This window comes from Sorex fumeus, unplaced genomic scaffold (assembly GCF_029834395.1).
Source record: "Sorex fumeus unplaced genomic scaffold, SorFum_2.1 ptg000097l, whole genome shotgun sequence".
Taxonomy (NCBI): Eukaryota; Metazoa; Chordata; class Mammalia; order Eulipotyphla; family Soricidae; genus Sorex; species Sorex fumeus.
The window spans coordinates 1361560-1386840 of NW_026606154.1; positions in this window are offsets into that span (position 1 = coordinate 1361560).

Below are 25281 nucleotides of genomic sequence, written 5' to 3' on the forward strand. Positions count from 1 at the left end.
AACCAACAAGGAAAGATTTACCACATTTGTGACTCGCAGTGACCACCACTGACAACTCAGCTCTTGGTGGCTCTCACCTTTAGCAGTCACACTTTGTGCTAAATTAAGATGTTCTCAGACTGGGGGGTGGCGTGGAGCATCGCTAGAAATCAGACCCCCAGGTGCTGGAAGCCACTGGTGCCTGGCACATAGGCAGAGCCACTTGGCAGTACAACATCCCCCTCGGGGAGCAAACTGGAAGCGAAGTAAATGAATTTGACAGTGTGTGCTATTGCCAAGCATAAAACTGTTTCCCATAAGCAATCTCTTGCCAGACAGTAAGAGAATTCTGTCCTTTAGAAAAGGGGTCCCCAGTGAGGTCAGCATCCTGATGGATCTCAGGGTCTTCCTGGCAAGATCTCAGGTGGCAACAAGGAGCATCCTTCCTCTTGCTAGGATCTGCCTTTAAGGGGTGACTCATGGGCCAGAGAGCTAGTACAATGGGCATTTGCCTTGCCCACAGCTGAACTGAACTCAATCCAAGACACTGAAAATGTCCCCCAAACTCCACCAGTGGTGATCCCTGAGCACAGAGCCAGGAGTAAACCCAAAGCCTAGCCTGGTGTGGCTCAAATAGAAAACAAAGTCAATGAACTGGTTCATCTCTCAGCCAAAAGGAACCACCATCCACCCCATCCTTGCCCTTTCTCCAGACTTTTATTTTTTCCCTTGTGGAGGCAGCCGTGCCCTGAGGTGCTCAGGTAACTTGCATTGACAGGAATCAAAGCCAGGGACACTCATGTGAAAGGATTGTTTCTGTCACTTGAGCCACAGCCCAAACCCAAGCCCTTTCTCCAAATTTTGGTGGGTCCTGATTGCCAAATGTGTGGTGACAGCTCCTGCTCTTTCCTCAGACCTTTAGATATTCAACAGATCCTCAAATCATGCAGTTTCACGATTTCATTCCATGTGGTTTCCAAATTTTGACAGCTCTTCAATGGTGGAGGTTAATTCAACCCCTTCTTCTGAGTCTCTGGGGAATCTTAACTCTACCTCTCCATTTCACTCCTCAGAAATGCCTTCCACTACTCTCTCCATCCCAAACCTTCAAGGGATAGTATTTACTATTGCAGAAAAAAGGCAGATCTCCTATAATTTGTAAAGGCAGTTTAATTATTTTCAAGTCAATTTACCACAGTTAACTTCAAGTGGACTATGAGCACTCATTCATACAATTACTTGGCACCAATTTATTCAGCAACTGTGTGCAAAGCACCAGTGTGTCAGAAATTGAGAAGTTCAAGTTCACCACCAAAGCAGAGCACCTAATCAATCTATGCCTGAGTACAGAGCAGCGTTTAATAAACATTGGCTGAATAAATTCATAAGAGAGTTAAAAAAGAAGTTTTACAGGAAGGGCTATGCCATGAGAGTTTACAGGAAGTTCCCTGCTTAGTGAAACTGAAGAAAAGATTATTAGGCTCCATCCCTCGTGCTGAACTACAATGGATCCATGGCTCTGAATTCGACTGGAAGTCATACATAGTAACTCCTCACTTCGTACCATCCACAGGTTCTTGGAAAGTGCAGTGAAACAGCATATATCTCATCCTCCAATCATAACTGTTTCATTCAACAGTGGTCCAGGATTGCTTTTGCCTTGTTGCTGGTGCATTAAAACCACATTAAATGAGATTGTGAAATTGCATTATTTGAGGATCTGCTGAGTATCTAAAGGTCAGAGGAAAGAGCAGGAGATGTCACCAAGCATTGGCTATCAGGACCCACCAAACACTAAAAATGCTAGAAATTATGAGAGGAGAGACTTCCCTAGGCTGGGGGAAGAATTTGGGGAGGAGATGGAACTTGCATGAGACCTTGAAGAAAAGGGGTGTTTGGCGAAAGCTGGGATCGATTCCCATGGAACAGGGGACCCCCACTTCTCCTTCGGAAGAAGGAGCATCTCAAAGTGTCAGAACCATTGTACCTAAGCAAGGTATCCCCGCCTCACCTCACCCAACACTGTCACCAATAGAAGACACTCGCCTTAGATGCTAGGCGTACTGCAATGATCAGAAGGTAAAGGTAAAGGTAAAGGCCCTCCCGTTGTTCGTCGATTTGCTCGAGCGGGCCCAGTAACGTCTCCATTAGAGATTTTGTTGTTACTGTGTTTGGCATATTGAATACATCACGGGTGGCTTGCCGGGCTCTGCCGTGCGGGCGAGACACTCTCAGTAGCTTGCCGGGCTCTCCGAGAGGGGCAGAGGAATCGAACTCGGGTTGGCCATGTTGGCTGCATGCAAGGCAAACACCCTACCACTGTGCTATCGCTCCAGCCCACAATGATCAGAATGAACCAATTTAGTGAATCTCTGTTCTCAGGATCGGGGAAGATAATGTACAAAAATAAATATTTAGTGTGCCATGAGGGAAATAAAGCAATAGTGAGCGTGGATACTTAGAAGAGCATGGAAGTGATCCTTTTATTTCTTTGGGGGGTGTGAGGGTTTTTTTTGGGTGTGGTGGTGATGGTATAGGGTGCATGCCCTGTGATACTCAGACATTATGCCCTGTTCATTGTGTGGGGGTGTTCCTAATGGTGTTTGGTGGAACATGCACTACTAGGAATCTAATCTGGGCTTTCCACACACAAAACCAGTGCTTCCGCCCAAATCTGGAGGTGATAACTTTACTTTTATTTACTTATTTATTTATTTTAATAAATCACCATGAGGTATACGGTTACAGACTAAACAAACTTTCATGCTCAAGTTTCAGTCATAAATAATTGAGTGGCCTCTTTACAATAGCCAGAAACTGGAAGAAACCTGAATGCCCAAGAACAGATGACTGGTTAAAGAAACTTTGGTACATCTACACAATGAAGTACTATGTAGCTCTTAGAAAAGATGAAGTCATGAAATTTACATACAAGTGGTACAACAGGGAAAGTATCATGCTAAGCGAAATGAATCAGAAAGAGAGGGATAGACATAGAAAGATTGCATTCATCTGGGGAATATAAAGTAACAAAATATGAGATTAATACCCAAGAATAGCTGAGATCAGCACCAGGAGGATTACTCCATAGCTTAGTGGCCAGTCGGGCATTCTAGAGGAAAGGGCAGCTCAGACAGAGAAGGGAACACCAAATAAAGGGTGTTTGGAGGACCCTCCCAGCAGGGGAGATGCATGTCGAAAGTGGACTATGGACTGAACATGTTTGCCACTCAATGCCTCTTTTGCAGACCACAACACCCAAAAGGAGAGAGAGAACACAGGGGATTGCCCTGCCACAGAGGCAGGGGGGGATGGGGGGATGGGGGTGGGGGGGATATTATCCATGGTGGTGGAAAATGGGCACTGGTGGAGGGATGGGTATCTGATCATTGTATAATCAAACCCAAGCACAAAAAATTGTAAATCTACAACTATACCTCATGGTGTTTCACTAATTAAAAAAAAATTAAAATTAAAATTAAAAAAATAAATAAATAATTGAGTGACCATCCCCCCACCAGTGCCCATACTCCACCACCTATGTTCCCAGTATCCCTCCCACCACCCCCACCCTACCCCCCCACCCACCCCGCCTCTGTGACAGGCACATTCCCTTTTACTCACTCTCTCCTTTGGGGTGTTGTGTTTTGCAATGCAGGCGTTAAGTGGCCATCATATTCGGTCTTTAGTCTACTTTCAGCATGCATCTCCCATCCCGAGTGGGCCCTCCAAGCATCCCTTACTTGGTGGTCCCTTCTCTATCTGAGCTGCCTCCTCCCTCAGCATGAAAGGCCGGCTTCCAAGCTGTGGAGCAATCTGGAGGTGATGACTTTAAATAAAACCGGCAGTAAAAGGCTGGGCTTCCCTGGGGTGGGAGCAAGGCAGGATCTGAGGTCAGCAGGTGACATGCCTTGGTGACCACAGTGTTGGCCTTTGAGCCTCTGGTTAACTCAAGAATGACCTGCCGGGGCTGGAGCAATAGCACTGCGGGTAGGGCGTTCGCCTTGCACGCGGCTGACCTCGGCTTGATTCCCAGCATCCCATTTGGTCCCCTGAGCACCACCACGAGTAACTCCTGAGTAGTGCATGAGCCAGGAGTAACCCCTGTACATCTCTGGGTGTGACCCCAAAAGCAAAAAAAAAAAAAAAAAAAGAATGACCTGCCTGGGCTGGAGCGATAGCACAGCGGGTAGGGCATTTGCCTTGCATGCGGCCAACACAGCCAACCAGAGTCCGATTCCTCCGCCCCTCTTGGAGAGCCCCGCAAGCTACCGAGAGTATCTGGCCCACACGGCAAAGCCTGGCAAGCTACCCTTGACGCATTTGATATGCCAAACACAGTAACAAGTCTCACAATGTTACTGGGCCCACTCGAGCAAATCGATGAACAACAGGAGGACAGTGACAGTGACAGTGACCTGCCACTCATTGTCCTTTACACAGAAGGGAATGAGAAAGCTCCGTGAGGTATTATAACTGGCCCGGGTTTATACGAACAGTGACACCCAGGTTCCCCAAGCTTCACTGCTTCCCTCACCCCCTCTCACCCCTCTCAGGAGGCTCCATTTGCTCATCTCCCGCACACATGTGCTCATGCTCACTCCCACTGCCTTTGCTCCTCCAGCACGCACCTCCTCCTGCCCTCACACTTGCGGTTCTCTCCGACTGGTGCATCTTTCCTGCCTCAAGGAGGGGTTTACAGGAGACCTGACCCTCCCATGTAAATTGGCTCCTTCTCTCTCCAAATCCCAAATTCTCCCTCCCTTTTAATGGCAGACTCCTCTGTGGGTTTTGCTTTTCCTCCTTCCAGATGGATTCTCTACCCGGCAGGTGCTGCTCAGACCTGTACTAACTTAGTGAGACCAAAAGGGTGAAGTAGACCAAGGAGGAAGACCCCACTGAGCTTCCGGGGCTAGTCTAGGGCTACAGCAAGAAAGATTCAGGACTCCTGATGCTTCCCCTTTGGTCTTCCAGTGTGACACTGCATCCTGACTTCTCTCCCAGCCGAGGCATTCGACATGTGGCTCACCCCTCACCCCCACCCCACCCCAACCCCTGGAAGTCTCTGGAATGAACGTTGTTGTTTGGAGTCATTGGCTAAGCACTTAGAAAATGCTAAGGTTTATTTTTAAATGTGATTAGGACCTGCCTCTTGCTTTCCAGAAAATCACGAGTGCTCCTCAGAGATACAAAATCCTCATGACTCCAAGCACGCCGAAAGCCTTTGCTTTCCTTCTTTTTAAAATCTTTACAGCAAACATGATAGGGTGGTTTAGGGCGAAGCCTAACTGTGTCCATGCTGTTGATAGAAAAAGGAGGAACTGAATTTCCTTGTGCCACAGTCAGGGTTTTGGTGGCATCAGGGTTCCATCTCTTTCCACCAGCCAGTGCTGTCCAGCTCACGGGACTGCCTCTCACAGAGTTGCACACCCCTCCCCTGAGTGTTCCCCCAGAGAGCAGAAGAACCTGGAAAAAGGGGCGCCTTCCCGAGTTGGTGTCTTACATGATGGCAGGGCAACCAATCGTTCTAACTAGGCCACAGGAAGCCTGTTTCTCTTTAAGAACCCATTAGCAAGCTGGCAAAATTTCATCCCATTACCATGTAAATAAATAAGGATAAATTTTCCCACCTCAGCCTTCCAGGACTGAACCAGAGCTCTCCCTCTCTGCACATTTTTTGATAACCTGCTCATTCTGGAACACCTTGCAATTAAAGATAGCGTGCATGGAAAGTCAATAATTCATTGTGGGGTGGGGGGGGAGGGGGACGGGGGAGATAATTAACATTCTCTGGCTGGCTTTAGCTAGGAAATAGCTTAGTAAGCACAAAGACATTTTTCGGGTTATTTCCATCACGAGGGTAGAATAAATAAAATAGATCATTTTGAATTCTGAGTTTGAAGGATGCATCAGACTAGTTGGCCTCAGGGCTCAAACGAGTTGGATTAGGCACCCACCTGCAGTCAGAGGCAGGGTAGGTGCAGGGTGGGTGATGGGGTGGGTGATGGGGGAAGGTATTTCCGTGCTGTTCTTCTTCAGCGTGTGGTCTACACCCCAAGAATCAGCTTTTTCTGTGAATTGCTTCCAAACCGTCGTGTTTCTTTTTCCATTTGTGATCACCCATTCAAACCTTGTTTTCTCACTGAGCCTTCCTGAGATCACCTCCCCATAAGCCGGGAAAGCAGGCAGGGCATAGCAAGCAAGTTGCTGAAAACGGAGACCTCTTTGCAATCCTTATCATCATCGTTGATGATGGGACAGGTATTCTGGTGTGTTAGACATAGCATGTGCATGACAGCCTCTGATGCCTCACAGAATAAATGGTCACTCTTTGACCCTCACCCTAAGTAAGTGAGGTTTCAAAACATAAAGATCTGTGTTATGGGTTGGGGAATAAACGAATGAACACATAACCCCAGGGGGACGATAGTGAGGGCAGTCGGCTAGTCTTTGGGTATGTTCATGCGTGGCTGAGCCATAAATGGGTGCTGGGAGATTCCTAACCTTTATGGCTGACGTCAGGGGAAAATGGTTTTCTCTGTCTTGACCAAGACGGAGGGACGGCATGACTGTGTCCTCCAGTTGCCCCTCCCCTGGGGCCTCTGTTGGCAGCGGTGTCAGCCAGCAAGGACAAGGGGCCTGTCCCAGTATGGCAATTCCTGGGTTTTATGGTGTTGATTCTGGGATTTCAGTTTTCTTCAGCTCTGGATCTATTTTCTGTGTGGATCCACTCACCCCTAGCCAAATCTCTCTGGTCCTTCCAAAGTCCATTTTCTTGACCTAAGTAGCGGAGATTGACTATCAGGAGTCTTTCAATATTCAATCATTTTAGCCACAGCCCAAGGACTCATCCCCCACATTTAATCCTACTTATCCATCTTCTCCCCCCCCCCTCCCCCCACCCCTGCTCCCATATACGCCTGTCTTCGCCTCCTTCCCTTAAGCCTGAGAGAAGCATCATCTGTGGTCTGAGGGTTAGCCTTGGTAGCACTTTGGCCCCTTCCCCAGCCTGTCTCTCAGAAACCACATCTCACTCACATGGTTCCCTTCAGTCCCTCCTCTTCTGCCTCCTGTCTCCTTCCCTACAGCGAGGTGACCTACTCTCATCTTAAAAAATAACTACATAAAAGCCTTTCTTTGCTCCTTAGGCCACCCGACCCAGCCTTGCCAGCCTATCTTATCTCTTCCTTCCCTTCCAAACCCATGATGTAAACAAGTGTCTTCCTGCTTGAACCAAGTGCCTCAACCCCCATCAGGAGAGAGGGTGTCGGTGGTCTGGTTCCACTCCACTTAGCTGCTGCCTTCCCCTTCCCACTCCCCCGTCATCTCACAATTAATTCTTACGAATGAATTCATAGCTCAGTTATCACTTGCCCTCTCTAAAAAAAAGTCTTCCCTGCTGTGAGAGGTGGTAAAATTGGCCTGAATTCTTCACTCCTTCCTCTTGCCTTCACCCTGCCTGCAAGATGGCTTAACATCTCTGGATGGAGGTAGAATCTATTTCCTCACACCTTGGTTCTGAGTTTGGTCACATAACTTGCTTTGGCTGGTGCCATTTTTATAGTTGTTGTTTTGTTTAACAAAGAAAGAATTAGAAAAATGCACTTGCCTTTCCCCCCCGCCCCTTCATCCTTCACCATGAGGACCTGCCCAGGCTACCTTACTGAAGGAAGAGGCACGTAAAGCAGAGAAGACCCCAGCCAATGCCATCATGGACCAACCAACAGCCAACCGTGGGCACCTATGGGAGTGATCCCTAACAGGACCCTCAGAACCAACTCAGTGCAGCTCTCTAGTGAGCCCAGCCGGGATCCATAGAGACAGCCAGTGAACTTAGACCTCATGAGATGAATGAATGCCTCTAAAGCCACTGGGTTTGGGGGGTGATTTGTATGTAGAATTGTACTGATAGCAGACAACCTGCTTGGATTATGCTCCTTTTGTGTTCCACGTCCGGTGAGGTGTGCCACACTCAGCAGGCATCCTGCTGAAGTGCTCTGTTCTCTGTACCATCTTTCTCTCTCTCACTAAGCATGCATGGACCACGAGACCAGGTTCAAGACCGAATTCATTTTCGACTTTGTATCTCAGTGCCTACTGTAGCAGCTGGCACACAGATACCCTCAATCAAAAGTCCGTGGCTAGACTCTCCTAGCAAAGCAACTGCAGTGGCGTTATCTTTTTCTGCTCTCTCTGTGATTGGCAGTTGCAGCTGACTTTGTGCTTTTGTTTATCATTCAACTTAATTGAGCTGATGTCCCACCCTTTCAACCCAAAGCACAGGCGACCTGGTGTTGACTGGTGGATAGCCCAGCCACGGGGACGGCATGCACAAGGCCGTGGTGTGGCCTGAGTTGGGAGTGAGTCAGCCAGACAACGCCTTTTGCTGGAGAAGAGTATCATGAGAATCGTGGTTGGAACTCACTCTCAACCCGGCTTCTTATTTTACCCTGAAACAACACCACAAAATACCCTTTCAGCCTCGGTTTCGTCTCTTTCAGTGGGGAGAGAAGTAACCTCGTGGGAATGTTGAGCAGGTGGGCCTTTGGAAGTCAGCCCCCCACCCCCAGGGAGAATGAGAGTACTCAACAAGAATCCGAAGAATCATTTTAGCAAAATCATTCTAGCAAAACAGGAGCTGGCCCTGCAGACTGGTTCACTCAGTCTTCGTGCCCTCTTCTCTCGAGTGTGCAGAAGCTGAAAAGTGAAAATCTTTTTTTTCTCCCCCCAGACTCCCTTACAGCCAGTAGGCTCAGAGGTGATTTTAGTTCTGCCATTTAGATGTATGGCCGCAAGCTACAGCTGACTCCGGGAGAGAGGACAGTGAGGGACAGCGGGTGGTGACAGAAGTCTCATGGCTCCGGCATCCTTGTGGCAGTTTCCGCACTTTGCTACTCTGTGGGGGTCCTTTCTAGGCTGTCATTTATAGAATTGTTCTCTCCCTGGAAGCTGGCCCTGGACTCTGTTCAACCCATGTAACAATTATATGAACTATTTAGCAATAGGCCTCCAAGAATAACAACAAAAATAGTCCTCAGCACTGTTAATAGATATTGATGACTCCCTTTCTGTTTAAATTAGCTAGACTGGACTTTGTGGTCTGCAGTTGTTGTATCTGTCCAATGTGAAAGAGGATGAGGAAGGGAAGAAGCAAAGAGAGGAATAAAGTGGTCAAAAAAAGAAACATTGATTATGACAGCAAGGGTTTTTTTCTCTTTTAAATTTGTGAAGAAATATGGCAAACTCGGGGAAAGAAGGGCAAAAAGGGGGCAGCTTTTTAAGAATGTGTACAAGTAAGAGCCAGGGAGCTAGCTTGGTGGGGTAGACTACTTGCGTTGTGTGTCTAAGGGTTTGATCCTCCACCCCAGAGGACCTCTGAGCATCCCCCTCTGTAATGCTGGCGGCTCAAGCACTGCCAGGCCCACTGCCAGGCCCGTACAACTCTGGGACAGGCAGGGGCCCCAAAGAAAGGGAGAAAATATTCTCTTTTGTTTTAAACCAAAAAAAGTACACAGATAGCCATATGTAGTAATAATATACATTCTAAAGAACATAAAGGGAAACAGTAGCAACTGCTATTTCAAGATAATAAAATCACAAGAGATTTTTTTCATTACTTTCAATTGCTCTATAATGAACTTGCATGATAGTGAACTACATCACATTTCCTCTGGACTCTGCTCTTATTCTCAAATCCTGGTGGTAAAACATTTATCAGACATATTGGTCCTCGCAGATGGATGTTGAGGTAAATATACACATTAGTTTCTGAACTGTGACCATACTTTTACAAAAAGGAAAACTGAGGCTTGGAAAAATGGTGCTGGCTTTCTGACCTGTGTTGCCATCCCCAGGAGCGAACGCCGGGAGAGCAACCAGAAGCACTAGTTCTAGGAGATCAACCTAGCGTCTAGCCCGATTCGGTCATGTAAGAGTCATAGGACTTTCTGAACTTTTGTGAGCCTCATTCTTTCACCTGAATATTGGGTATAATAATGTAACCTGCTTGGTATGAGAACCTAGGGAGATACTGCATGTGAGAAGCTTAAGCACTGCTTGCAAGGTGTGCCCAATAAACACTAGCATCTGCTCATGTTATTACTGGTATTATCCTCTTATAATTCTGTTGCATCTTCCTTTAGTCCTATGAACAATGGGGCCAAGGATTTCTCTCTTGGGGCATATTGATCCATGCCCAGTCTGGGTTCTGCGGGAGTGGAGACGCTCTCCTTGTCTTTGTTTTCTCAGCATCCAGCAGAGCAAATGGTAGTTTTCACGAATGATTATGTGAATGAATATGTGTGCGGAGGGATGAATAAAGACCAAGTACATAGTTGAGAGGAAAATAGATGACTGTGTTTGTGGTGAATAGATCAAGAGGGTGATTTTTTTTGTCATTATCATGCCCTTTTTAATTTATTTTTTATTGAATCACTGAGAGATACAGTTACAAAGCTTTCATGTTTGAGTTTCAGTCATACAGTGATCGAACACCGATCCCTCCACCAGTGCACATTTTCTACCACCAATGTCTCCAGTATCCTTCCCCCTGCCTCTATGGCAGACAATTTTGAGAGGGTGATTCTTAAGTGACTTAGTATGTCAAACCTCTGATGGGAAGAAGGTGATTGAGTAGAGGGGCCAAAGGAAGGATGGGTGGATGGATGGATGGGTGGATGGATGGATGGATGGATGGATGGATGGATGGATAAGAAAATTTTAAAGGAATTAGCATCGTGAATGCCTGTATGAATAGGGAAACAGGTGGTTCTGTGGATCACCGGATAGAGATCCCAGTTAAGCAGACAGCTTCTTCTGCCTCTTCTCCTTCCTCTCAGGTCTCAGGCCTAAGAGTCACACAGATCTACCCAATGAGGTCAGGCAGAGGCACTGTCACCAAGGGCTGAGGGACAGGGACTCGGGCTGCTTCCCCCAAAGGCTTCACAGACTTGTCTGCATTCGCAGGGCACCCAGCGGGCACTGTAGTTTTAAAAAAAAAAGGAGGGGACTGACCCAGTGCTCTAGTCTGGGAACAGTGTGGCCTGAGGGTGCAGGGCAGTGCCAGGTGTCTTCCCAAAGCATCTCGGCCAGCACCATGGCCAGCACCGCAGCCAGCATCCCTGCACTGGCTCAGGAGCAAGTACCAACCCCCACCCCACATCCACCCCAACCCTAGCTCAGAGGGCCTCAGGGGGTGGCAACTGGCACTAAGCCTGGTGACCTGGTGCTTCCCTCTTTGTCCTAAGCACTCTGTGGGTCCTGATCCACTTAACCCCCCAAAGAGCCCTAAAGAAAGGCAATATGATTGTGCCCAAGTGGGGATACTAAGACTGAGAAGGAAAGGGACTCGCCAATGATGACAAGACCTTAATATATTCAATGGAATTGTCCTCAGGCAGTCACTGTGGCACCCCTGAGGTATGCCCGGGGCTGTGCTGTGACATTGGGAAGGTCTCAGAGATTGACCCTCTCCTGCTTGCCATCTCCTGCGGCTCTTGCCTGGGAGAAGGCAATACCCAGGCCTTTCTGCACACCCGCCCACATTTATGAGCCACTCTGCAAAAAAAAAAAAAAAAAAACAGGTGGCATGAGGGTCTCACAGCAGCCCAAAGCTCCCTTGTTTCACTTGTTTCTCCTTCAGGTCGTTTCCAAGCACCTGGCAGGAGCCAAGCGAGCAAGGTCACCCCAGATGACTCTGCCCTCCTGGAGCACCCACCCTGCAGGGAAGACAGCCTCCCCTCAGGTGTGGGGAACACTACCTGAGGGTGCCAGAGAAACCCAACACTCAGAGAGAGGGCACCTACTCTACCCCCTGGAAGTTACCGGGACCCAAGTCTGGGAAGATGAGTGGAATTAAAAATTGGGATGATTGAGGAGCCTGAGTGATATTATATCAGGCAGGACACTTGCCTTGCATGCAGCCTTTGTACCCCTTATGGTCCCATGAGCACCATCAGGAATCATACCTGAGCACAAAGCCAGGAGTAAACCCTAAATACAGCCAGGTATATCCCCAAAAAATCCATTGGGGTGATTAGAAGGCAGAGACTATCAGCTAGCCTTGAACTTTATTCACCAGACCTCATTTAACTTTGAGGAAAATCCAGATGCTTCTAATATCTCTGTGATAGTGAGGAGAAACCCGAGACTCGGGACAGTTGGGGAATCTCGATGGGGTGAAAGTCTGCCCCCAGAAAGAAAGTAGGCTCACAGGTTAGTAAGAGAGATAGTATAGAGGTCAAGGTGCTTGCCCTGCACACAGCTGACCCAGGTTCAATCCCCAGCATCCCATGTGGTCCCTTAGACATTTCCAAGAATGATTCCTGAGCGCAGAGCCAGGAGTAACCCCTGAGCATTGCCAGTATGACCTCCCTCCGCAAAAAAAAAAAAAAAAAGAGTTAGCGTATTGTTGGATTCAGATAGCTAGAAAGGCAACAAAGAAGGGCCGGAAAGGTAAGAATTCATAGGTGATTGAGACATGAGACTTAAGATCAGGCCAAGACCCAAGACAGAGATAGCCTGGGAGGTGCCCCCTAGAGCATAATGCAGGGAAAAGACTAGAAAGAAGCACACACAGAGGCTGCTCTAGGGATTATGGGTAATTGTTTACTTTTGTTTGACTGTGCTTTCTAAATTTTTCATAATAAATAGACATTGTGTAAATCGGGGAAACAGCAGCTTTTTTTTAAACGATTACTGGCTAATTGCTTTTATTTTTCATTACTCAAAGCAGCTGAAATCAACTGAGAATTCTATGAAATAAAAAAATCGTGATAAGGGAAAAGACCCCTCTCTATTCCCACTCACAGTCAAGGAGAATAAGGCCCTTTTCTCCCCTGCCCCCATCATAGATAGCCGAGCAGTCAAGGAAAAGTGAAAACTGCCAAAAACAGCCAGCCGCACCTGGGCTACGAGGGCAAGGGGGGTGTAACAGGAGCCATTCTATTTTAAGAGGATTCTATGAGCTTTGTTCAGTTATTACTGGCAACATTTATATGGTGTGTGTGTTAGTGTGTGTGTGTGTGTGTGTGTGCGTGCATGTGCGTGTGTGCATTTTCCTATAGAGAATGGTCCCTGGCACAAGCAGGTACTCAATAAAGTGAAAGGATGCAGTAGAAGCCAATCCAAATCCAGCAAGATGGTGCAAAGCCACATGTAGAATTTCATCCTGAAACAAAGTTCTGGCCCACTTATCAAAATTCAGTTTGTTGGGCCGGCGAGATGGCTCAGAGGGGCTGACTCGCTTGATTCTGCATGCAGGAGCTCCAAGTTCAGTCCCTGGAGCATCACATGGTCCGTCCCCGGGCACTGCCCATGTGCCCTGCATGCCTGGGGCTGTGAATTTATTTGCAGTTGTCTTCATTGCATGTGCAGACCACACTTTCATCGTGTGCCAGACTCACAATCCACAGATTTCCTGGCAAGTTTTAACTAAGATTTCCTTATGTATCCAGCCCCAAGTGGGTTCTCAGAGGCAGAGACCAGAGCCGTATCCCAGGGGCCCCCGGCCAGAGCAAATATTTTGGTGCTGAGTGATTTGGCGGCTCCCGCACAGGGGAGTTCTGAGCACATGCGCTCCGAAGGCTGCGTCCCCGCACCGAATGGCACGGTATATTCTGATGCTATAATATTAGGTTCTCAATCATGGGAACACTGGCATCTGTTTCGGGGGAAGCTCCCTCCCAGATGGTGCGTCCCACTGTTTTTTTTTTGTCATCTGAAACGGTGAGCGGCTTCTTAAATGGCTTTCGGCTTCCAAACCACCCTCCCTACAATGGCAGTTAATTAAGTGGTCCCTTTGTGATTGCGTTTGATAAATATGAGACAAGAAGGGCTTATTGAGATGTGAAGACACAGGCAAGGCAAAGCTATAGGACTCATAGGGGTGAGATTTTCGGTGGGGGTGGCCTCCCCTGCCCCTTCAGGAGACAGCTGTGGATGCACAGACAGCAGAAGCCTGGGGTTCACACCCACAAAAGGTGCTTCCTAGGCCACCATGGCTCCCCCAGCCCCTTCCTCAGAGGCCTGGGGAGGTGAGAACCTTCCAGCACTCTCTCTGAGTTGGCAGACACACTGCTCGCCCGAGTGCAGTTGTCAGTCACATCGCCAGGCACTGTTTTGACTGCCACCATCAACATGCTGGAAGCAGCAGCTCCAAAAAAGGGCGTCTGTACACAGAAGGACTGCACTCACTTGTGGAATATAAAATAACATGGTATGAGACTCACACCCAAGGACAGTAGACACAAGGGCCAGGAGGATTGCTCCATGGTTGGAAGCCTGCCTCACGAGCTGGGGGAGAAGGCAGCTGGAGTAGAGAAGGGATCACTAAGTCAAAGGTGGTTGGAGGGATTGCTTGGGATGGGAGATGTGTGCTCAAAGTAGGCAAAGGACCAAACAGGATGGCCTCTCGGTGTCTGTATTGCAAACCATAATGCCCAAAAGTAGAGAAAGAGTAAGAAAGAAAGTGCCTGCCACAGAGGCAGGGGGTGGGATGGAGTGGGGGGTGGCAGGAAGGATACTGGGGACATTGGTGGTGGGAAAGGTACACTGGTGGAGGGATGAGTGTTCTATCATTGTAAGACTGAAACTCAATCGTGAAAGCTTGGTAACTATCTCACGGTGAGATATATATATATATATGTATTCCAAAGCAGACGCCCTTTAAATATATATATTTATATAAATATATATTTATATAAATATATATTTATATATAAATATAAATATATTTATTTATATAAATATATATTTATATATAAATATAAATATATATATTTATTTAAAGGGCGTCTGCTTTGGAATACTAACTGTCCCGTATTCTCGAAGCATCCAGATCCTCATGGTAACATTCTCTGGGGTAGAAATGCTTGGGCCCTTGGGGCTGAAGCGATAGCACAGTGGGTAGGGCATTTGCCTTGCATATGTCTGACCCGGATTCAATCCCCAGCATCCCATATGGTCCCCTGAGCACCGCCAGGACTAATTCCTGAGTGCAGAGCCAGGAGTGCATCGCCAGGTGCGACCCAAAAAGCAAAATAAATAAGTAAATAAATAAATGGAAAGAAAGAAATGCTCAGGCCCGAGCACAGGACTTGGAGTTTGGGTGGGGTTTCAGATCTGACGCATGAGAGCTGGCTCACTTCATGGATCCAGCAACTTTGTGCCAAAACAGCCCCGCCGAGAGCCTGGCTCCGTGGCAGCCTCCCTCTGGCCGTGATGCAGCAGCCCGTCCGCCGCAGCTCAGGAGAGACCGATGCACTGACCGCCTCGTCTGGCCTGTGGTCTTAAGCCAGCTGCTCCCGCAGTGAACAGGGAATCTTCCTGGGGGTAGGTATAAATTGGGCTGTGAGAACGGGGCTGACCTTCTCCCTACCTCTTCTAAGGAGCCTGTGCAGCACGCCCCTCACTCTAGGAGAGGCTCTCTGGGCCCCGGCTGCAGAGTCAGTGCTCAGTTCGTTGAGTGACTGCAGGCTTCCCGCCTCCCTCCGCGATTAAGGTGGTCCTCTGGTTCGGGCACATTCTCCTAATGCTGTCTGCAGGGTTTCTTTTGCTGGCTGTGGAGAACCACTGTGTCTCGACTCTGCACCTCACGCTTCAGACACTAGACTGAAGCACCTCTGGGCCTTCACTCTGCCGTCTCACTCTAGTCTCCCATGACTGTCAGCGTTGGCTTGTGGTCATCAGGAGCAGGAAAAGCTGAGATGGTTCGCATATACGGGGCACTGATACTTCTCAAAGGTTTTTACTCACTGAAGTATGATTTCAAGGCCTGCAGAAGAACCCCAACAAGGTCCCACACTGCACCTAGCAGATAGATACCTCCCTGAATCCCCACCCCTACCCCCTGAGTCCCCACTCCTTAGTCTCTGAGTCTCTCCCCCTACAACCTTAAAGCTCAGCATCAGCAGATTTAAATCTTTATTTCACTGCTTAAGAAAAAAAAAGAGAGTGGGGCTGGAGTGATAGCACAGCAGGTAGGGTGTTTGCCTTGCACGCGGCCGACCCGGGTTCAATTCCCAGCATCCTATATGGACCCCTGAGTACTGCCAGGTGTAACTCCTGAGTGCAGAGCCAGGAGTACCCCTGTGCATTGCCAGGTGTGACCCAAAAAGCAAAAAAATATACTAAAATAGCACTGTAGCACTGTCCTCCTGTTGTTCATCGATTTGCTCGAGCGGGCCCAGTAACATCTCCATTGTGAGACTTGTTGTTACTGTGTTTGGCATATCGAATACGTCACGGGAAGCTTGCCAGGCTCTCCGAGAGGGGTGAAGGAATCGAACCCAGTTTGGCAGGCTGGCCGCACGCAAGGCAAATGCCCTACCGCTGTGCTATAGCTCCAACCCTTATACTAAAATAAATACATGAAAATAAAATTTTTAAAAAAAGGAAGGAAGGAAGGAAGAAAGAAAGAAAGAAAGAAAGAATGAAAGAAAGAAAGCATCTCCCCTCAACTACACATCACTTGCCATTTACGTGTTTACACTATCACAGAAATGTAAAATGATAGCGTGTCAGAATAAACCAGGCTAGACCCACTACGGAAGGTGCGCTCTAACACTGAAGAAAGTACTGGGAAACTTGACAGGAGAGCTGGTACAGTGGGTAAGGACACAGTCGACCCAGCTTCAATCCATGGCACCACATAGGACCCCTTCAGCCTGGAGTGATCCCTGAGCGCAGAATCAGGAGTATGGCCTGAGCACAGCAGGTATCGCCCCAAAAATTTTTTTTAAAAAGTGAAAAATTAGAAAATTACAGGCCACTCTAGAGAATAAACCTGACCATCTCGCATCTTGAGCTCTAACCGGGAGGTTTCCTGTTGCTTATACAGCGTAAGGATGAGGATGGCACTGCTGACCATTCGTCACCGTGGGTACCGCTGTCAACTGTCACGCACTGCCAGCCCAGCTCATCCTTCTTTCTCCGTGAAATGGAAGCCTGTCGATTGTGTTTGCACAGCACTCCACGCATGTGGCTGATCTTTTTGTTTTTACTCATTGTAAGTGTCAACAGCTGTTCTCTTAAAATATTCACAAGCTATATCAAAGGGAACTGTTTTGATGGCTGCTAAATTCAAACAGAACTGGGATGAAGAGGAAAGAATTTCTCCTGGATCCTGAGCTGAGTGTGGGGCCTAAATTCTTACTCCCTGAGGTGTTTTTTCTCATTGTCGAGTTTCTTCTCCTTCCCTGGGCTGGGACACCGAATTCAGGATGGCACGGTTACTTAAACTTTTCCCACTTGTGTCCCCTTTGCAACCAGCAGAAGTTTTTTGTTCTTTTTGTTTGGGTTTTAGACCATAAGGAGCTGTGCTCAGGGCCTACTCCTGGCTCTAGACTCAGAGACCATATCAGGGGTCTGGTATCGAGCCACGGTCAGCTACATGTAATGCAAGTGTCCTACTGGCTGTTCTATCTCTCCAGCACCTGGAGGAGTTTTTATGCAATCCTAGGTAGATAAAATAGGTGCATCAATCAAAAATTCATTGGTATTAAATCACAAAATAAAGCTTTTTAAAAATATTTTTAAAAGTTACATGACCCCATGTGGGGTTTTCACCCGCAGTATAAGTTGGGGTTTAGAGGGCTCTGTGGGAATTGGCTGACACTCTTCGCTGTTCTTCTGGGCCTTTTCCCGTCACCCCCGGAATCCTGGTCGCCGTCTCCTTTCACACTGGCTCCCCTATAGATGGGAGCTGGAAGGACTTTCCCCTTTCACTGGCCAGCTCCTCCTGCCGCTGCGCCGCCCCTGTCTATTAGTCTGGCGTCTGAGCACCTGCCTTCCAGATGCTGTCTGTGTATTTCCTGGTATGTTTGGGCTTCCCTACCCAGATGCGTCTGCAGTACACACTGCCCTCTGCCTCGATTTCCTCCAGTTTCCCTCCATCGTCCTTCTGAGCCATCCTGATCGTGGCCCCCACTGACCAAATACAGAGGACACAGCTGTCGCTTCCCAGACACCCCCTTGGAATAACAGGACGTGGCAGTGTGGCAGAAAGTTGCTAGGTGAGAAATGGGTCCCCGTCTGCAAACGACAGGGCCTCGCCTCCCCCCGGCAAGCTCTTCCTCACGTGGCCACAGCTCCCCTCCCCGACTGGCCTTCCTAGCAAGATGAAAGACCTTGAGCGGGAAACAGCAAACCCACAGAAGCATTGGCGCGTAAAGCATATTCCATCTGCTGTGTCCACATAGAGACTTAACTCCCTCCGGAAATGTGGGAGAGAGTGCCGTTGTATTTTTAACAGACTCCTATTCGAGCTTTTTTAGGTTCACAGCAATATTGAGCAGTAAGTATAGTCTGCTCCTTCCTGTACACATTCATGTCCTCCCCAACATCAACTTCCCCCCTAGAGCCAGACAGTAGGTAAAGTCCAGGACCCTGAATGGACACATCATTCTCAACAAAGTCTGTAGTGTGCCTTTCGCTTGCTGCTGTGTGTTCCATGGGTTAAGATAAAATATCGACTAAGTATATCCACCATTCTAGCCTCATATAGAATAATTCCACTTCCCTCGAGTCCTCTGTATTTTGCCTGTGTATTTTGCCTTCGCCATTACCTCTAGCAGCTACTGATCCTTTTACCATCGCCCTTAATTTGCCTTTTTCAGCATGGCATAGAGTTGCAGAGATAGAGTCGGTAGCTTCGCAAATCGTTTTCTTTTACCCTCAGTGATGTACATTTAAGGTTCTTCGTGTCTTTTCATAGTTTGATGGCCCTTTTTTTTTCCAGCTCTGAGTAATAATCCATTGTCTGAATGTACCACAGTTTATCGATCCATTCACCTCCTGAAGGACATCTTGGTTATTTTCAAGTTTTGGCAACTATAAATAAGTTGCTATAAACAGCGATAGCACAGCGGATAGGGCGTTTGCCTTGCACACAGCCAACATGGCTGACCCAAGTTCGATTCCTCCACCCCTCTCCGAGAGCCCAGCAAGCTACTGAGAGTATTCGATATGCCAGACACAGTAACAACAAAGTCTCCAATGGAGACGTTACTGGGCCCGCTCAAGCAAATCGATGATCAACGGGAGGGCCTTTACTTTACTTTACTTACTTTATAAACAACCCTAGGGATTGTTGTTTTTCAGTTATATTTCTTATCAGCGATTACTTCTTTGTGAGCAGGAATGAGTTACAACAAACATATGTATCTTGGAATATAGGGTTCAGAGCCAACCTAAGATTTGTCCTCACATTGCCTGTAGATAAATAAATCCAAGAGTTTGGCAAAAGACATCAATATTTGAGCACCACTCACGAAGACTGATTCAGTATAGGCCTAGAAGTCATCAGGTACGAGGAACGCAGGTTCATCCTCCAACAGAAGGGAAGCAGTAGAAAATCAAAGTCTTTGTTTACACCGGGAGAATTATGCACAATTAGGAGGTTGAGAACTAAACTTTCAAAATTCATTTGATGGAGACATTTTGTTCTTCTCAGAGTCTCTTGGGGAAATGACATGGTGGGTGAAAGAATTGTTGATATGTGCTATCCTCTCCCATTAAAAGGAGCTATAAAAGCCCTGGGCACCAAGATGTGAGCTGTTTCCTTCAGGGTAGAATGGAGCTGCTAAAAATAGCCTTGGAAAATAAGGAGTTGTAGAGGTTCAACAAGGAAAACAAATCAGAAATAAATTTGGCACTAAGAAAGAAAGGATGAGGAGACAGACTCACACGGGCAGCGGAGGGAACGAGGCGATTAGCTCGGGTCCATAAAAGCAGGTACATTTTTCCCACCCACAGAGCTGCTGGCCAGAGCAAAGGAAGATGAGTCAGAGAATTGGGCAGGATAGAGGCAGGGTTCGGCCAGGCTGATAAACAACCCTTCTTCTCAGAAGCTTAAAAGCACAGAGGTTGGTGCCTCTGACACGTGGCCTGCCCCAGGGCTAGCACAGAAGCATCGAGTGCCATTCGGGATCCCTGGCACGTGGTCTTTGCTCCCCATGCATGCTTCCAGGACCACTCTGCAGGCCTCGGGGTGCTGCCTTTCTGGCCACTGACCATTAGCTGAGTGCCTGGGAAGGACGCATGGCTCTTCAGTTTCCTTCTCATTGGCCAGTGCGGGCCACGTGACCTGAGTTGGGTTCAGCTGGGATAAGGACGTGAAATCATGCGGTGTCCAGGAGGAGGGGAATGAAACGGCTGTAAACAGCTCCGCCGACCCCTATAGTCGATAAAGGAGCTGAGACAGAGCAAGTGTGAGGCAGTGGAGGGGGACGCCATTGGAACCACCTGTTCGCAATTTGGGTTTCATCTCTGCCCTCCCCAGTCAAGAGGCTGAGTCAAGTCTCTGAGCTCACTGCCTGCCTGCCTGCCTGCCTGCCTGCCTGCCTGCCAGAATCAAGGATAGCGTAGTAGTGAATTGCCTGGGCCCCGGAATCAGGCAGACCCATTCATGCCTGGAACCCACCAGCTGTAAGATCTTATTCAGTGTACTTCTAAAATAATTAATACAGAATGATTAAATTAATAATTTAATCTGGAACGATTGCATTAAATAAGACTAATTTAATGGTTTTATAATTAAATAATGATAAGATGATTAAATGGTTTTATAACGATTTTTTTTTTTTTGCTTTTTGGGTCATACCCAGCGATGCATGGGGGTTACTCCTGGTTCATGCACTCGGGAATTACTCCTGAGTTTATATTACTTAACAATCCAGCAAGATTATTTATTTGACTGGATCCCGTGCCCCTTAGGTGGATGACAGCAGTGCCTCTCCTGAGCAGTTGCATGATCTCAATGAGATGATGAGCTTCTCAAACCCGGGAGATGGTACACATGCATTTGTGAGTTATTTTGGTCACTGTGCTCTGCAATGCTGTTAATGATAGGGTGTCATGCACACAACATGCCCGCCCACACCCTCCCCCAGAGTTTCCACTCCCCACCACCATTATTTCAGATTCTGCCACTAAGGCTCCCCAGGCCCTACCGCTGATGGAAAGGGGCCGGGTCTCCTGAAATGCTCCTAAAACACTCCTGCTGCTGGTTCACGGGCAAGAGTTGACATCAGCACGTGCCCAGCCATGGTAGATCATGGACGGTTTAAAACTGCATGGAGAGATTCCAAAGTTTCTGCTTCCACCACGCTGAGCAAATGGGAGTTTAGCTGCTTAACGGTACAGATGTCTGTGTCTGCTGCCCCCAGAGACTGTGGCTCCCCGAGCCCCGGGGTGGACCCGAGCAGGGGCAGTCAGGAGGCCTGGTTCTATGTCTGAGCTCGGAGACAAAGTGGCCCCATGGTTTGGATGAGCCGTGGAACTTCTCTGACCTATTCTCTCGACATCTGTAAAATCTATTTCATAACAAGATGTCGCTGCATTCTGAAAGGCATCCAGTCTGGCAGTTTTGGAGAAAGAAACAAGGAGTTCGGGGTTCTTCTTTCTCCGGCAGTTGAGGGGAGCAAGGGGGAGTGCATCTAAAACACCCAGATTACACCTGGCATAGGCGAAGTGCTCAACCCACTGGAGTTGGTATTGCAGTTTCTTCTTCACGTGGCTGCCGGTGCACAGAGTGGATGTGGGTGTGGAAGTAGGGGTCCCAGGGTCCCTGAAAGAGGGTCACATTTGTCCCTGGGTCTTCTATCCCTTGATTTATCTTCCTTTTTCTCAAAAAAAAAAAAGCATGAAAAGAGATGTGCAGTCATGCGTCCCCTGGCCACGCTTCAGTGAGTCACAACCCACGCTTACAGGGGTGGCCGCCAAAGGCTGCTCCTTGTGGCCTGGGTGTGCGGTTACATCTGTGGAAGTATATGGGACAACCAGACTTTTCTCAGAGCAGAACTCTGTGTGACCAGAGACCACCGTTTTCTCTCTTACCTCTCTGAGTACACTGTTGAAGTGTGTCAGTTGAGGAAGGACTATGGGCAGGGAGGGACCGTCCACTCACCCGCTGGGGAGAAGTGGTCCGCGCTCGAGCTGCAGGACTCTGGCCAGGGGCTGGGAAGTTGAACCACAGAAGGCAACGGTAGGTGTGGACACGTTTTGAAAGGGCGCATCTGTCTTTACAGGAGCTCAGCTGATTCATTGGGCTTGAGGCCAGAGCTGGGACAGAGGCAGTTTCGCATGACGCCGGTGAGTACACTCTTTTTTAAATTTTTTTTATTTTATAAGTTAGTTTACAGCAAGCTACCGAGAGTATCGTGTCCACTCGGCAAAGCCTGGCCAGCCACCCGTGACGTATTTGATATGCCAAAAACAGTAACAAGTCTCACAATGGAGAAGTTACTGGTGCCTGCTTGAGCAAATCGATGAACGATGGGGAGACAGTGCTATACAGTGCTATAAGTTAGTTCATAATATTTTATTACATTTAATATTCACACACCAATCCCACCACCATTACACCTTCCCACCACCAAATTTGGGATGTTTTCATCCCAAGACCCAGTCCCTGTCCCAAAACACAAATGAAAGAATATTATTTTGTATTCTCTGTTATGAAGAACTGCTGAACATGCTTTCAAAAAATTATTCATGTAGGAAGCAGTGTGAAGATTGTTATATTTTGGCAGGAGCCATTAAGACATTCTATAGGATATCACTAACAGGTTGTTAAAGTTTGGGTGATGTGAGCTTTGGTATATATGTCTGAAAATATGTATATATGCATATATATTTATTTCCCTCTATGATTGGTTGTCTGCCGTCTGAACCCCTTCAAATATGGTGTGGTAATTATGGAGTATGGGTAGGGAGTGTCTTATGATGATGAGTCCACTCTTTAATGCCTGTGGTAATGCACTGTTCCTCACACTTGGCCCCCTTACCTTGGCCAGAGCCTTTCTGCTTGTCAGTAGGTCCTGAGGGATTTAGTTTCCTCAAGATTCAGATGAACCCAGTTGCCTTAGCTCTGCCATCACTGCCAGATGACTTAAATTAAGCTTGGGACTATATGTTTGGGGGTAACAAATAAGATATTTGGGGGAAAAATGTCAACAGGACACAGAGTGAAGAATCTGCCCTTTCCACTTTCCTATCTTCGAATTTTTATTTATTTATTTAGTTTGCTTTTCGGGTCACACCTCGCAGTGCTCAGGGGTTACTCCTGGCTTTGCACTCAGGAATCACTCCTGGCAGTGCTCAAGGGACCATATGGGACGCTGGGAATCGAACCTGTTGGCTGCGTGCAAGGCAAACGCCCTACCCACTGTGCTATCACTCCAGCACCTCCTATTTTGTCAGCAGATCTGGGGGCTAAGAGGCACCTGTCTCATCGCTTTCATGTTCCCTCTTTTAGACCACTGGCTTTGGGCTCAAACCACCAGAGTGAGGCCCTCTCCAGTCTCTCTTCTGCCACCTCACCGTGTGGCATTTGGCACATCCCCAACTCTCTGAAGAACCTCCCCGGCTCCAAAATGAGATAGTAAGAGCTGGCTGGCTGCACTAGGTTTAGTAGATAAACAGGATGTTGGTGACACATCTCTATTGTCTGTAAACTCCCATTAAAGCCACACACTGTAACAGGATGTCAGCAGCGGCACGTGGTTCTCGACTCACCTGTGCAGGTGGGCGCTTAGGGTCCAGACCCGTCTTTGAAACAGGCTCTGTGGGCTCCTGTCCTCTCATTCACTCGGCATACTGCCGTCCCACGTGTTGACTCAAGGGTCTAAACCAGTTTGCAGTGGAGGCTGAGCCAAAGACCCGAGGCCTGAGTGGGCGCTGGGGGGGGGGGGGGGGGGGGCGCAGTGCCTGAGTGAAGCACTTGCCACCTGCAGTCAGTTTATGAGTAGGCAGAAGGCAAGGAAGCACAAACAGGAAGCAGGATTCTTCCAAACACTGCACCCCAGGACCTTCAGCGGACTCCCAAAACAGCTAGTACCCCAATATGCTAAACAGAGGTTCCAATTCCCCAGAGAAGACTTAATTTTTTAAAAATTTTTATTAGTGAAACACCATGAGGTACAATTGTAGACTTAGAAATTATTGTTGCTTGGGTTTCAATTATACTATCATCAAATGCCCATCCCTCCACCAGTGCCCATTTCCCAACACCACAGATCCCAGTATCCCTCCCACCCCCCATCCCCCCCCATTCCACCCTGCCTCTGTGGCAGGGCATTCCCTTTTGTTCTCTCTCTCCTTTTGGGTGTTGTGGTTTGCAAAAGAGGCTTTGAGTGGCAATAATGTTTAGTCTATAGTCTAACTTTCAGCATGCCTCTCCCATTCTGGGAGGATCCTCCCAACACCCTTTATTTGGTGCTTCCTTCTCTGTCTGAGCTCCCTTTTCCCCTAGCATGTGTGGCTGGCCTCCAAGCCATGGAGCAAACCTCTTGGTACTAATCTCAGCGCTCTTGGGTGTTAGTCTCCTATTTTGTTACTTTATGTTCCCCAGATGAATGCAATCTTTCTATGTCTATCCCTCTCTTTCTGACTCATTTCGCTTAGCATGATACTATCCATGTGGTACCACTTGTATGTAAATTTCATGACTTCATCTTTTCTAACAGCTACATAGTACTCCATTGTGTAGATGGGTCACACCAGCAATGATCAGGGGTTCCTCCTGGCTTTGCACTCAGGAATTACTTCTGGCAGTGCTTGGGGAGGGGGGACCATATGGGATGCCGGGGATCGAACCCAGGTCAGCCACGTGCAAGGCAAACACCCTACCCACTGTGCTATCGCTCCGGCCCCAAGACTTAATTTTTTAAAGGAGAAAAGGGGCCTGAGCAGGTTGCCTTGCACACAGCCAACCCGGGTTCAATCGGGGTCCATAGGGTCCCCTGAGCACCTCTAGTAGTAATTTCTGAGTGCAGAGCCAGGAATAACCCCGAAACATAGCTGGTTGGGACCCAAAAAATCAAAAAAAAAAAGGAAGAAAGGATAACAGTCCCACAGTATGTACCCATTACCCAGCAATGCAGAGAAGACTGGGGGTGTCCAGAAGGGGTCAGGAGAGTCAAGCAAGGGAATCAGCTCATGTCCCTTCACAAGATAACCATGTTGAAGTGGGCAGAGGGCAGCCCCAAGCAATGTTTTCCAGAGACGGGAGATATGCAGGAGAGAAGCTGGAACCTCACACAGTCCTTCAGTACTGTGGACCCAAGCCAAGAACACGGAGAGGATGCTGGGACAGACAGGCATGTGACAGGTGGCGTTTATGACCACAAAGGCTGACTGTGTGCTGGTGCTGGCTGGAGCCGTGTGTCACCCAGGGCCACAGGAGTCAGGATTTGGTGGGGAATCGCCTACCCGTGGGCAGAACAAGGACATACGAGTCCCCCCACGGGGCCCAGGGCAACCTGCAGAAGGCAGCAGGGTGGAAGCCCTCATGGAGGGTCCCCA